This window comes from Epinephelus fuscoguttatus, linkage group LG5, assembly GCF_011397635.1.
Source record: "Epinephelus fuscoguttatus linkage group LG5, E.fuscoguttatus.final_Chr_v1".
NCBI classification, from domain to species: domain Eukaryota; kingdom Metazoa; phylum Chordata; class Actinopteri; order Perciformes; family Serranidae; genus Epinephelus; species Epinephelus fuscoguttatus.
In genome coordinates this window covers 42,036,036-42,050,621 of record NC_064756.1, presented here as the reverse complement: position 1 = coordinate 42,050,621, position 14,586 = coordinate 42,036,036, and the positions used below count along the sequence as shown (strand labels likewise).

Here is a 14,586-nt window from a genome sequence, read left to right as displayed (position 1 = left end):
CATGGCAGTCTCAGTGAAAAATTACTCTGTGCTGTCATTTACACGCTATGGAAGCGCATTGCATTCACTGGATAAAAAAAAATTAGACACCTTATCTCGTAATTATGAGATCCTGATCTTGTAATTATGAGAAAAGATCTTGTAATTATGAGAAAAGATCTCGTAATTACGAGATCTTACGAGATCTTTTCTCGTAAGATCTCATAATTATGAGATCAGGATCTCATAATTACAAAATAAGGATCTCATAATTACGAGATAAGGATCTCGTAATTATGAGATCAGGAAAGGTGCCACATTAGCCACTGCTTCACTCAGAACCACACGAAGGGGGGTCGGAACTACTGTAACCAGCTGCCACTCCGGTGGTGCCATCTTGACTATATCCCATATCTTTATTATTTATTATTATGTGTAGGCTATATATATTGGAAATTACGACGGAGTATTAGGGCCACACTGAAGAAAAAAAAATTCGGAGATTTCGAGAACGAAGTCATAACTGAGAAAAAGTCATAATATTAGGCTAGGAGAATAAAGTTTAATTATGAGATTAAAGTCATTATTTGATGAGATTGAAGTCATAATATTACGAGGATAAAGTCGTAGTTTTTTAAGGAAATAACCAACAACAATCAGAATGTCAGATTGTCTTTCATGCCATTGAAAGTAGCCTACTTAATTGTGCTGGTGTTCTGACGATTTGGTTCTGTGTCAGTTGAAATGCGCTGTTTGTGACTCCGGGCCCAGCTCTGCCACTGATTGGCCAGTCTGACATCCTTCATAATACATAAAGAACGTTAGTTAAACACATAGGCCTCACAGAAACATGCTTTTGTTTGGGGACAAGTTAGTGGTCACATTACTCGTTCCACAGGCGAAGGACCCCGGACACATAGCCTACAGTAAATACACCGGTTGTAGGTAACTTTTAACATAGCCTACGTGAGTCTTTGTGACTCTTGACTCTTGTCCCGTAACTAACGCTTGTTTCTGTTTCACTAACGATATTTTCACACAATTAAGTCATATCCTGTTATTTCCTGTTATTTCCTCTGTAAACCTAATGTTACAGCAGCCTACAAGCATGCTGTGTCAATATATCAGCTCAGACAATGTTAGAAATGTAATATTTAGCCTAATAACATCATGCTACAGCAGTAATAACGTCAGCATTAGTCAAATGGCTCTAGCTCTCCCAGTAAATGTCATAAACTCTGGACACATTTTCCCAATATGTTGACATGATAATGGCCGCGTTTCCCTGATCGCTTTTAGCTTAAGAAGATCTTTCACTAAGAAGGAGTTGTAAGATCGAGCTGACCCACTCTTAACAGTTTTCTTAGCGACCAAACGCTCATAGATCCAGCCACGGCAGGCACATTAATATTACACTGAGCAAGGAGATAATAAAACAGTGCGCACCGCATATATTTTGATCTATTTTATACTTAATACTTCTTATTATTATTTTTCTTCCGCCAGATTTCAGTGCGTAATTTGTGCCACAGCTCTGAGCGCACACAGAGTCTTCATAAAACATAGATTCAAGATTCAATATGCACAGTAAGGACACCCGTCGTAATTTCCAATCTATACACATTATAATAAAGATATGGGATATAGTCAAGATGGCACCACCTGAGTGGCAGCTGGTTACAGTAGTTCCGACCCCCCTTCGTGGATGTGCAGTATGTGTTTCTGAGCGAAGCAGTGGCTAATGTGGCACCTTTTCTGATCTCATAATTACGAGATCCTTATCTCGTAATTATGAGATCTTTTCTCATAATTACGAGATCTTTTCTCATAATTACGAGATCAGGATCTCGTAATTACGAGATAAGGTGTCTAAATTTTTTTTATCCAGTGAATGCAGTGCACTTCCGTAGCATGTCTCTCTCATGCATCCATATCTCTATTCTCATCCTGGCTTCCGCCAACTGTTGGGAGAAGTTTGCCATAAAGGCTTCCTATCAGAAGATTCCTAATTAGGATCAACTGACATGCACTTTCAATTTACAAGGATAAGGGGATTCATCGCATAGGAACAACGGTGCAAATAATTCTGTAGTTCAAGAACACGTCATGAATCTAACAAACTTCTCTTAGGACCTCTCTCAAGAAAACATTTAAGACAATATTGGTAAGTAAGGCTCATTGTGTCCCAAGCCACATCTAATAGCCAAACCTATTCCTTTGCAAAACCTTTTTTGAAGTTCAGTCATGAGGTCAAGATGTACATTGTTGCTTCCTGGAGGAAAGGCTGTGACAAAAGTAAAATAAGCAGTCTGGGGTTCATTTTTGCATTGTGATGATAACGATTGCAGCCTTTAGGGATTGTTACTGGGGATTCCACTGTGTGCAGGGATAAGCTGTGTAAAGTCTGCAACTCAAACTTAACTTGAGGTGTCAGTACACTGCGGTCCAGTTTTCCAAGAGAGTGCTCATGGGAATATACCAAAACAGATATCCACAGAGAGAAGGATTCTAATCAAGCACAAAGCCTTCTCACTGTCTCAACATATGCCTAGCAGGTGTCTGAGCATTTATATAAAGCTTATCAATAGCAGCTGTTCTCTCACAGCCCTCTGGGTTTGACAGTGTACAGAGATATATGAGGCCTTTAACAAGGTCCCTAGGTATTGGTTCCTCACATTCCACCCAGACACCTGTGCACACATGCACATATCTCCTGCTCCATCTGTGTAATGGCAGGAGGGACATTATCACCAGGCTGTATCAAATGACTTTTATGGATGGCCTTCAAATGAAAGAGGAGGGAGTGAAAGGTGTGATTAAAGTGAAAGTGAGGGAAGTAAAATGGATAAAACCACATTCTCTCCCACAAAATACAACTGTAACTGTTAAAATGGTTATTAGTTTGCATTACTGAGGAAACATGCCACCTCATATGGTATAATGATGTGAGTTTATGGAGTGCAGTCACAGACTCATTTGGTGATTTATCTTTTCTGTTGTATCTAACATGCTGCGTCTGTTTTTGATAATAATGTCCTACATTTCCAACACGTTCTTATCTCAACTCATCACATATCACTGCTTTTTAGTGGCTTTTCATGTGTTACCTGTCAGGTATCATCTTGCTTCTGCTGTTGACATTCCCGGATGCCACAACCAACGCTAGGACGACAAAAGCACGTGGTTAGGTTTAGAAAAAAACATCATGGTTTGGCACTACATTCATTTGGAAAGTGAACACCAGGTAAAAGTCTGAGGTTTACTGGACCCATTCACCCTCCTTCCCGCCTGCCATCAAGGGCATTATGAACTGACACCAGTTGTCCATGTATCATGGTGCCATTCAGCCCACCGGTGGTGCACAGAACACCATTAAAGGTTACGTCCGGCCATGTTACAGCCAAAATACATGGGACACAGGCATGGTATGGTGCGACACAGCCATGGCATGCCCGCAGCAGACCACAACCATTACAATCCACCGAAGCTGCTAGAGTGAACACATAAGCCAAGCTTGATCGAGCTACTCAACGTTATTAGGCTTGTTTGAGATGAACTGCACCTTGCCTGGAAAGTGGAATAGATCAGGCGGCTGCAGCAGGAGGCGATGACAAACAGCTGTCATGATGTCGAACGGTTTCCCGAAGGTTTCCAGCAGCCAGTCTGTACAGGGAGTCACAAACAGTCACATTCTGTCAAATCTGATGCCAATTTATTAAAATGTTATCAGACCCATATATCAGTTTGTTGTCATTCTCCAGTTGTTTTAATTATGACAGAGTAGCCAATTGAAATGGTTTACAGGAGATCTGTAATTTATGTTTATGGTTCAACCTCCATTTGACATTCTTATGTATATCAGCATCATATCAGTTTTCTGCTGCAGAGCAGACCTGTCCCCTCAATTACATAAATACACTGAAAACATCAACAGACAAACACAGAGGAAAGAAATACAAGACAACATCAGTCACACAACATGTATTCTGTTTACAGAATAAACCTTGTTGAGTCAACATCTAAACCAATCAGCCGTTCAATTAGGTGAGAGCCTGGCGTTTCCCATCATGCCTTGGGTTTTACAGTCAGGGGAGAGCAGCTGCAGCGTCTGGCTCAAAAAACCGCGGCCGCCTTGATCTTGTGAGAATATCGTCCACTTTTGCATGATGTTGGTCATGCTGGTCTATTTTTACTTCTCTGTGCACAGCTCTGCAGCCCTCCAACAGGTAAATGCTGCATAGAACTATGTAAAAAAGGACTATCTTTCTAAAAATGTTAAAAATGAATACCCCATTGTACCACAGGCAATGCGAAGCAGCGGGGCAACCTTGTCTGTGTTTTTTTTACATTTCATATTAAAATACATCCATCAACTCAATGCATCCTATATTTAAAATGATCCTGTTAATTACTTTAGTTCTACTTAATACAGCCTATGCTTCCAAACCCTGCATATACACCTGCATTTTCACTTGGAAAAACTCAATGCACACAATAAAGCTGGCAGCAGCCACAAGTTGCATAAACTGAGTCAGTGAAGCAGGTAAGAAACCACGCTCGGCTGCATCCGTGCCCAATGTATTTTGTCTGTTACAAACTGACGTGGCGTATCTGTCATGAAAAGTGGCTTTATGCATCTTATGTCTGGTGCCAAAATCCCTAACAAAAGCCGCTGGAAAAGCAGAGTAAAGTGAGTGAAACACCCAGGTTTGGTTAACCCACTGTAGTGCCGTGTTGCCTCTTAGTAGCATACCTATTTTTGGTCGCTTACACTCACACAATACATCCTAAATTATGTTGCAATCAGTGTTGGGTAAGGGTTACTTTAAAAGTAATCAAAGTACGTTCCTGCGTGACTTTTTAAAAAGTAACCAGTTACTTTACTGCATTACTCCCTGAGTAAAGTAACTCAATTACCTTAAAACTACTTCCAGTGCTTTGGGGTTGCATTTTTGATGTATGAAATGTGCTATATAAATAAAGTTTGATTGACTGATTAATAAAACTACTTCCAACGTTACTCCCTGAGAAAAGTAACTCAAGCTTGCCACTTGCCCTTCACTGAGATCCAATTCTCCCATCACAGCTGTCACTTTGACCAGTAGAAACACACAACGATCTGCTGCCGTAGACAACTGTATGACAACAACACCCCAGCATTTTTAATATTTCCTCTAGGGATGTTACCACACAGAGTAAAAGGGGGAAATGATGGTGTGAAACAGCAGAGGCACTTTGTCAACCCGCTGAGTTAACGTTACTGTCAGTAGCATCAAGCTAGCAAACAATGGTACATCCTCACGGTCGGACATAAAGTAATAACATTAACAAATAGCGGCGGGGCTTTTACTCACCACAACTGCAGAGGCTCCCAGCTTCATTTGAAACAAACTACATTATAGACAGTCCGTTATTTATTAATCCCTCTGTGTGTTTATATATTTACTTTTTATCCGCTCCGTTGTCTTTGTAAAGTTAACATATCGCACCGTCATTTCAAACTCAACACTTGTTTCAAATTAAAAGCCCCTTATAACCTCGGCTAGAGAATCCCTCCATTTTCTAAATAGGCTTTTATTCTGAAACATTTGTCAGTACTTCCTGTGGAAGATACGTATGGCGCTTCAAATGTAGCTCCTGCCATCTGCTGACCCTTTTAGGTGACTACAACAACATGTCGGCTGGCACATGAACAGACACACGGTTCTGGCAGTGACTCAAATAATAGTAAAAGTGATAAAAATAGGACAAGAATAACCCGATGACATCACACAGGCCGTGAGAGACGACCGGGGATAATTGGTGAGTACCAGTGTGTAGTGTGTACCAGGCATAATGCAAGTCCTGAGTCTGAAATATGTCTGTCAGCGAGTCCTACTCCACCTATTGAGACTCCACTGTAGACAATGGCAGCATTTCTCCGACCACGTAGCGAGCCACAAGCTCCGTGGCTTCTTTCAAACTGATAGGTTTAACGTTATCTCCGTTATTTGAACCAAACAACAGCCGTTGCTGTTTCGGAGCTGAAGGACCAGCGTTCTAAAAGTAATGGAAGTCGGGGTGTCGGTGGCTTAGTGGTGGAGCAGGCCCCCATGTACAAGGCTGTTGCCGCAGCGGCCTGGGTTCGGCTCCAGCCTGTGGCCCTTTGCTGCATGTCTCTCCCTCTCTCTCTCCCCCTTTCACACTTCACTGTCCTATCAATTAAAGGCAAAAAATGCCCATAAAAAATCATTAAAAAAAAAAAAAAGTAAAGGAAGTAACTGATGTCTTGTTTGAAAATGTACTTAAGTATTTGATCACTCAAACAGCAAACTAACGCGTTAGGTTACTCGTTACTGCAAAACGTAATCAAAGTACTCTAACACGTTACTTTGTAACGCATTACACCCAACTCTGGTTGCAATACCATAAAAAGGCCTTAAGAAGACCAATAGCACTGTTATATTGTAACATGACTCTGTAGACTATGTTGAGTCCATTTTAGGGGGCCTTCTTCACATGATTCAGCTACATCAACTTTCTCCACAAAAGTGGTTGAAAAAAGTCTTTTTACAATCTGGAAAAAAATGGATTCAGAATATTAGATGGGTAAAATTTAATTTTTAATATTTCAATGTACTTTATTTGTTAATTAAGTAGGCTAATAGAATATTGTTAAAATGCAAATGTTGCCTTGAAATAACATCGTACCATTATGGAATCCCCACCATGCCTTTATTTGTTATTGTGTATTAGGTTTATTTTCTCTTCAAATACATAATAGTCATCATAATTTTCTTCTTATCTCTACAAATTAACCTAGAAGGTTAAAGGCTCTGACACTGTGTAGTCTACGATAACAGTGCAGTCTGTGAGTCCTCTCTGCAGAGCAGACTGTATGCTTATATTTTACATACATTTTTCTCCCATTTACAGAATAAATGCAATATTATTCTATGACTCTTCACAGAAAAAGAGGGTAAAATTAGCACTGCAAGTAGATGTTAGACAGGATGAATAATAATTTACACCGCAAAAACTCAAAATCTTACCAAGAATATTTGTCTTATTTCTAGTCAAAATGTCTCATTTCTCGTCAAAAAAAATCTCATTACACTTAAAATAAGACTCATCACCTAAAAAGTTACTTGTTTTTAGGCAATTTTCACTTGTTTTCAAGTAAATTTTCACTTGAAATAAGTAGAAAAATCTGTCAGTGGAGCAAAAGCAAAAAAACTTGCAAAAACACTTGTTTTTCTTTAGTTAGCTGATTGGTTCTTGCCATAATATGAATTTTAACAGTTGTCCAATAGGGCTGTCGGCTGTGTATTAACCTGACTTCTGCACAACACAACTGATGGTCCCAACCCCATTGATAAAGCAAGAAATTCCACTAATTAACCCTGATAAGGCACACCTGTGAAGTGGAAACCATTTCAGGTGACTACCTCTTGAAGCTCATGGAGAGAATGCCAAGAGTGTGCAAAGCAGTAATCAGAGCAAATGGTGGCTATTTTGAAGAAACTAGAATATAAAACATGTTTTCAGTTATTTCACCTTTTTTGTTAAGTACATAACTCCACATGTGTTCATTCATAGTTTTGATGCCTTCAGTGAGAATCTACAATTTAAATAGTCATGAAAATAAAGAAAACGCATTGAATGAGAAGGTGTGTCCAAACTTTTGGCCTGTACTGTATGTAAATCAATTTATCAGACTTTGAAATATAACTCACTATCTTGTTTTGAAGAGGGTTATCGTAGTTTGGTTTGATAAATTGTTGATGTAAAGTTTGCTGAAATATAAAAGAAAGGCACTCTTGCGCTTCAGCCAAAAATAAAACTGGATCGGTGCTCACAGCACAGGACAAAATAGTAGACAATACATCAAGTGGGCCACTTCAAAAAATGACTGAACGCAAATGAAAGGAGGCTGGAGCACTCGATAAAATTGCAGAGTTTTAATAAGGTGCAAACAGACTGACGTTTCGACACTACTGTGTCTTCTTCAGAGTCAAACAGGTATTGATAGAACAATGGCAGTAAAATACACACATCCTGAAACCCAAACGGTCTCTCATTGGTAAATGAGGATGAGAGGAAGTTAACCAATCCTGTTGAGGCACTCATCAGAAAGAGGGTGTAAAGAATCAGCAATCTAAAACAGAAAACACTCCCACTAAGAATGATGAAGATGAGAAAAAAATAAATAAATAAATAAAATTATATAAATACATACATATACATATAATATAACACACACATATACACACACACATATACATATACATATACACATACATACACGTTTAAAAAAATTATATATATATATATATATATATATATATATGCCGTAGAAGCGGAGAGAAGCACAAGAACCATGATTAGGTTAGGTTATTAGGTTATCATAGTTTGGTTTGATAAATTGTTGATGTAAAGTTTGCTGAAATATACTTTTATATGCACACTTGAGTGCATTCATTCCTATGGGCTGTTCCACAGAGATACAGTGTTGTCTGAAACGACTACTCATTTTAAATGTTCGTCCATTTCTTATATGATTTTCAACTACAAATATTGTATAAAACTACTAAACTTTTAAGCAATAACCCTGTTTGTTTTCTTTAATTAATTTATTTTTTTATTTTTGACTGGACATGACCACACAGTCCTGAGAAAAGATCTAATCAGGCACAATATGTAAAAACACCTGGTGTCGCTGGACTGAAATGCTGAATCACTGGAGAACTTCTTTAATCCTCTTATCATGTTACAGCTGCTTGACCCATTTCCACTTTTGATTACTGGCTATCCTCTCTTTTTCTTTTTTGAAATATTTAGTTATTTCCTCATTTAGGGTTATGACCTGGCATGTAAAATGTGGACACACTGATGTGTGGGAGAACTGTCTGCGTCAGATTTATAATGATGTATGCTAGTCAATTTGACCAGGTGCAAAAATGTTGATAATTAACATTTCAGTAAAATTGTTCACCAACAACGTATTAATTTGTTTTCAGCCAAAACAGGCAGTCTTGCAGTACACTATCCACTCCTTCTGACTACATTTAAAAAAAAGTATTATTACCCTTTTTATTAACATTTAAGAAAAATCACAATTTTGCTCTAATCTTAAACCTATGAGCCTATGGGGTATTTTTACTGCCTTTACTTTTAAGCTCATATCACAGTCATTATAAAGGCTACATACACATGCTATATGTTGTTTTTTCAGGACAATGTGGGCTATCCAGATTTGCCATCATTCCATGTCCTTCTATGTGCCTGTATTTTATATTAATTTTTACATCAATGAAAAAAACAAATCTGTGTTACTAAATTCTTACATTTTGACATGTATCTCACTATAGCAAGTTGGAAGAAGACATATTCTGCCATATATGAAGAGGAGAGACTCTCTGGAATCTGGCAATATAAGAACCATGATGGTGGGACATTCTGTCACTTCACAGCTGTCCAAAACATGTGGTTTGTGCCAGGCGGACATGATTCCCAGTATTTTTTCATTATTGCAAGAAATTCCATTGATTCATTCACAAGTCAAAAATGTGTTTTAAGAAACAACAGAAAGAAACATGCAATATTTGGGTCAATGACATGATACTACTTTTTTTGTGTTCATATGGTTTAGTCAAATTTAAAAGTGTTAAATTTTGAAAATAAATGTATGATTAACTTACAAATTTTAATTTTGTGTGGATCCAGTATAAAATTTCTGCTTTTAATTCATTTTGAGAGAATATATTAGAGGATAATGGCAAAAATGTCTAAATGGTGTAACCATAAAAATTTGCACCAAATTATTAAACTTGCTTAAAAACACTAAAATTCTCAATAAAACACCATATCAACTAGTTTGGCATGATCTTTAAATTATTACTTTTTTATATTCAGTAAAGGTAATGGAATACAATTGTTCTAAATATGAAATTTAATTTGGGGAATCACGAAAGTCAAATAAACTATATGAAGCGTCAAGTGGTGTAACCACCATTTAAGAGGCTGTTTTGTTAATATTGTAAAGAAGACCATGTGACAGGAAATGGTATTACAGAGAAGGACCTCTGATGATCACAACTGCTGCATGACAAGGTTAGAATCTCTTAAAATTACTAATAAATTGACGTTTTTAGAAATTATGTTTGAAATATTGAGACTAATGCTGTGTTCCCACCAAACGCAATGAACGCAATTTAATCGCTCGTAATGCGCCGCCCGTAATGCCCGAGTTTGGACCCCTGACCATTTTGTTAATTTGCGTTATCGCGTCATTCGCGCAAGTAGCGGGGAAGCCAGCTGTGCTAACTGGAGCTAAGCTAGTGCTAATGTTCATAGTTCAACCATTCTGCAAACTAATTAAAGACACACATTTACAGAACTTACCAAGTAGACCAGTCTCCTCGGCGACTTTCACCCAAGCCTGCTCCTTTTTGTTGCGGTCTCTGTAGAGTAGACACGTAGTATCATATAGCTCCGGGTAGCCACTGACGACCACGGCTGAGATAACCACCATTGCTGTTTTGTACCTGATCTGGAAGTCCCAAATGCGTCGGAGGGCCAAACGCCGTCGTTTTTGGGTTCACCCTATCCTGCAGAAGCGCATCCAGCTCGGCGAGTTTCACCACCTCCTCCAGGAACTCCGTCTGGATGATAGCCGCTTTCAGCGGTACTTCAGGCTGACTGGGGCCCAGTTTGAGGACCTGTTGGCGAGGGTTGGCAACAGGATCTCCCGGCAGGAGACCAACTACAGGCTGCTCCATTTCAGCTGTGGAGCGCCTGTCCATCTGTCTCCGGTGAGTCGCAGTTTATTGCTGTGTCAACAACTGGACGTTGTTGACACGCCAGTGACGTCGGGAGAATCTCAACGCTGATTGGCTTTCGTGGCACAGTGTCACGCGAATTCGCCTCAAAGGTTCAATATTTTCAACTCGAGCAATGAGGTGTTGGACGCGAATTTCGCATCTATCGCGCCGCGCTAGATGCCTCTATCGTGTCCATCGCATTCATCGCGTCGCGCTAGACGCGTCCATTGCGCTGTCTGGCGCGATTTCGCGTCTAATCGCGTCTTTGCATTGACTTTGTATGTAATCTTGACGCGCGAATTTGCGAATTCGCGTTTGGTGGGAACACAGCATAAGGCCATGTGCTTACACAGGTGTCCATTGGTGTAACCGGTTACACCATTTGACTCCTATTAAGAGCCTTTCTGTTATAGGCAATCATGTCAAATATCAGCAGTTTATGATAGTAATTTGTTAGATATCAGTAGTTTATGATGCTAATTAAAGATTATTATAAAAAAACTCTTTTTGATCTTGTACAGTAGCTTTAAAATGCCTAAAAATCCAATAATTCATTGAAAGTAGAAATGTTACTCAAACATTAAAATTTCTGTCTGTGAAATACAATTATTTACATTTCTGCTATTTCATTACTAATGTATTACACATTTATAGAAAACTAAAGTTATCAAACTAAATAAATAAAATCAATTTTCCCCATTTGATGCCAGTTTCTAGGAGGGCCACCTGACAAGCCCTAAGGGTTTTCTTTTGGCTCCTCCCACACACTTTTTTTTTCTCTTTTAAGTCATCGTTTTTTATATGTTTCAATACTGTATGTATTCTGTTTCTTCTTACTGACATCCTATACTCTTTTTCTTGTGTGCAAATAAAAAAAAAAAAATAAATTAAAAAAAACAAGGAAAAAGTGGCTCGTCATAGAGTGCTAATGTAAATAAATGTTAATGAATGCTAATGATGCAGCAAGGGCCAATTACGTCCTTACGAGTTGTTGTTGTGACGTCACTTATTCCCTTCTCAGAATTTAAAACACAAAACATGAAACATGAGTTAAATTTTAAAATTAAATGATTGTTATTAGCAAAGAATGTACAGTAGAAGAAATTAAAAAAAAAAAATGTTGTCAGATGTTCCTTTTTCTGAACTTCCTCTCATTAAATTTTTATCAACTGTATTCACAATAGTAGACCAGTTCACCCTTATGAGTTGTTGTCAGGTGACCTTTTTCTTATCAGAACTTAAGATACAAAACATAAGTTAAATTTTAAAATGAACATGATTGTAAAATGTTTTTTTCAGCAAAGAATTTACAGTAGAAGAAATTAGCTCATCGTTGTCAGATGTTCTTTTTTCTGAACTGAAATGAAACATGAAAAAAAACAAGTTCACTTAACCTCGTTGACTGTCACATTTGATTTTCTGTGTCAATTCCTTCACCAAACAGTGGTGTTTGACTGTAGAAGGAACATGGTCAGGCAGTGTATCATATTTTTATGAAAAATACCAGTTACACCAATTGACACAACCCAGTGTCATTTAAATGCAATCCACTTTTGCAGTGCAACACTGTGTTTTTTAACAAATTTTACATAATTTGTCAAGCATTATTTAGAAAAAAGGGATGTTTTTAGGAAATGTCCTGCTTAGTATTGCCAAAATGCATTAAAATTTAAATATAGAAATACTCCAAAAATATCTTATTTCAATTTAATGCTTTTGAAATGAAGATTTACACTTAAAGTACACTTAAATCTACTATAGGTGGATAAAATATTTAATATTTATCATTCTTTCGTGGTTACACCATTTGACATTTTCAGGAGCATTCAGTCTTACTTTTCATAAAAAATGTCATTTCAAATGACATAAAACCAACAAAAATACAGAATGTACATTTTAACAAATCTGATGCATGCTTTGAAAACTATTTTTGAAAATATTTCTGAATTGCTCATCTTGCCAACCCTTATTTGTCACTGACCCATTTACATCTAAGATCATAGAAAAATAGTCAACCAAGTGCAATGATGTCCTCCAAGATAATATTTGCCACTTTGTTTGCAGTAAACAAAGTTTGTTGTTGTTTTTCAGTTTCAGTTATATATTGGGGGGGCATTTTGGGCATGGGGGGGGGGGGGCACATGTCCCCCTCAATGTATATGGTGACTACGGCCCTGTCAGCATGCATAATTAGGCCTCAGTTGTCTGGGTGCGCAAAGGTGAAGTGGCTGGTCTTGTCATACAAAGTTTGATGGAGTGTCAACTGGACAATATGGAGATATTTGCATCTTGAAAGTCGGACTACAAATGTGGATAGACAGGGAGAAACACACGCAAGCCTAAGACGTGGTAAGATAGGATATTCCTCACTATATGAAGTGACTGATACCAAGATCTGGATAATGGGTTGTAAAGAAATTCGTCAGGTTTTTATTTTGTAGACGTTTGATCTGGATTTATAGCCTGATGGGATGACAGCACAATGATGTGTGTGGTATCACTGGAAAGCTCTGCTTCTGCACTTTCATGTCATATGGGTGGCATTTCTGTGCGAGCCTGCATTCGCGAGTAATCCATCCAAGAGTAATGTGTGTGCAAAGCTGTATGAAAGCTCTGTTATACATAATTTTAGTGTAACTTTATCATTCTTTTTCGCTGTGAAAACATTGGACTACCGACAAGGCCTTGTCGGAAAGCTACAATTCGTTTCACGTGATATGCGTGGCTTCTCGCTATGACACACGGTTGCGGAGAAAATCAATAGAGAAGAACAGGTGTGAATTTGGACGCACTATGTGTCGTTCGGGCACATAGGGTTAACTAAAGCAGCAGGGTGTTTCAAGTAAATGGTAAATGGACCTGCATTTGTACTGCGCCTTTCCAGCCATCCGACCACTCAAAGCGCTCTTTACACTACGAGTCACATTTACCCATTCACACACCATTCCACCACCACATTCATATAATGGTGGCTGAGGCTACCATACAAGGTGCCACCTGCTACTCAGTTTTAACACACTCTCACACTGATGGAATAGCCATCAGGAGCAATTTGGGATTCAGTGTTGATTCAGACATTGAACAAACCGTCAGCACGGTTTGTATGTTTTCCTATACGCATGTATGTAATGCATGTATAACCCACGTATTTAGGTAGGCTGCTACACATGATCAATTCGCTGACACAAGTAAAGAAGGAAGCGGTCCTGTAATGTGGCAAGTGTGGGGAAGGGATGGATGGATCACAAAACACAAAACTTTCCCCAGGAGACTGGTGTTTGAAACTGTTTCTTTTCCCAAACCTAACCACAGTAACTTTACTTGCCAAAACCATAGACTGTGAAAATAATTGACGCGTCTATCTTGACATCATCCATTGGTTTGTGGGCTGCTGTTTTGAAACCTCAAGTTTGGCATTTCAGCCATTGCAGTTTTATATTTTTGAAACCAGAAGTGACCATATTTCGATGAGAGGGTGGAGCTATGGAGGAGCTATGAGGACAGTATCGGCAGACAGCCTGCCACTCAAAGTGGCCCGTCCTTCATTATGCATAACTTTAAGCCTTAATCACAAAACCCCAGTTTCCCAGGTCGTATCTGAAAAGCTGAGATAAAGACAATTTTCAAGGACAAAACTCTAATTTACGTAGTTCCAGTTTAGTACCTTCTGTACAATAGAGTCCTATTAAGCCCTGTTTCCATCAAGCAGTACATTACGGTTCAGCTCAGTTCGGTACACTTTTTTTTTTTTTTCGTTTCCACTATGAAAAGTTGTGGATGGTACCAATGGAACCGTTCCATACAG

General features: G+C 38.5%; 1 protein-coding gene across 4 annotated transcripts in view; it reads left to right on the top strand.

Moving 5' to 3' along the window:
• Window positions 1-14,586, top strand: part of LOC125889077 (seizure protein 6 homolog) — a 469,538-nt gene that overhangs the window by 384,686 nt on the left and 70,266 nt on the right. The window lies entirely within an intron of this gene.